The sequence below is a fragment of the Branchiostoma floridae genome, chromosome 12 (assembly GCF_000003815.2).
Source record: "Branchiostoma floridae strain S238N-H82 chromosome 12, Bfl_VNyyK, whole genome shotgun sequence".
NCBI classification, from domain to species: Eukaryota; Metazoa; Chordata; class Leptocardii; order Amphioxiformes; family Branchiostomatidae; genus Branchiostoma; species Branchiostoma floridae.
In genome coordinates this window covers 7603440-7604547 of record NC_049990.1, presented here as the reverse complement: position 1 = coordinate 7604547, position 1108 = coordinate 7603440, and the positions used below count along the sequence as shown (strand labels likewise).

Here is a 1108-nt window from a genome sequence, read left to right as displayed (position 1 = left end):
AGGATCGTGCTGCCTGGAGGCTTCTTACGGAGCGGAGGAAGGGGCCAGCTCCTGGCCTAAGCACATAGGCAGATAGCACTGTATGTCAATATTGAAGTTGCAGGTATCACGCATTCGGTCAGTACCTCACTTCACCTCACCTATGAACCTGTCCTTGACCTAAAATCAATATAATAGAACAGACACTTGCCCGTGGTACAAACGACATAGTACAAAAAGAAATGGCCAGCAAAGGTAAATTATGAACAAAACGACGAAAAAGGTCCTAAGAGCCTGCTATGGAGGCTAAGTTTAATATGCTGGTCTGTGCTTCCGTTTCAACTAACCTTGGACCTTCTAAACTATTAATTCATTTACATAGAATAAACCTATGCAAATGTGTTTTTCTGTTTATTCTTGCGCGCTATTGGGGACGTTCACAGATTTTTTTGTTGTAAATATCCATGTAGATCTACTTTTACAGAAAATTAAATTACTGTTTCGCTCAGACCCCTTACACACCCTCCAAGACGACATAAGTCAAAACAAACTTTCTTGTTGTAAACTTTTCAGGACGCTGTCGTCCGTCGCTCACGCTACGCGCGCTAAGTATTCCCCCTCACCCCTCCTTCTGCGCTCAGAACACGTTTCCATGCTGTCGGAAGCCTTTCACTGCGGTGTCGTCTCGGGTCTGATGAGTTGTGCAGCCTCCTAACGGTAAAAACATTTACTTTGAACTTCAGGCGGGGGAGTCTTTGAAGCCGTGAGAGCGGGAATCGGTATACTCCAGGGACTCCTCCCCCCGAATATAAGTCCTGCAATATTGTACTGTTTTTATCTGAAACGCGCGATAAGCCCCACCTGATTGTAACATGATATCACAGATTTATTGCCTTTATTACTTAGTAAGTAGGATTTTGTAGTCATGTTTTTTCGTTAGTATTTGCAAGTTCGAAAGTTGCCTCTTTACTTTCTGTTGCAACGATGAGTGAACGAATGGTGTGAATGAATGAATGACCTTTATTTTCTGTACATTCATGATTCGAAGGGCCAGGTAGAGGTCTGTCGTATTCCTCAACAAACAAACAAATAACAAACGTATACAGTCGACTAAAGACAATAGTACAGC

General features: G+C 42.9%; 1 protein-coding gene across 1 annotated transcript in view; it reads left to right on the top strand.

Annotated features, from left to right (window-relative positions):
* The first annotated feature begins 557 nt into the window (after nucleotides 1–557).
* LOC118427311 (citramalyl-CoA lyase, mitochondrial-like) overlaps nucleotides 558–1108 on the top strand; it is a 27285-nt gene continuing 26734 nt past the window's right edge. Inside the window, exon 1 of the mRNA XM_035837039.1 lies at nucleotides 558–696. The gene's annotated coding sequence lies outside the window, so the exon portion shown is untranslated. The remainder of the gene's footprint in view (nucleotides 697–1108) is intronic.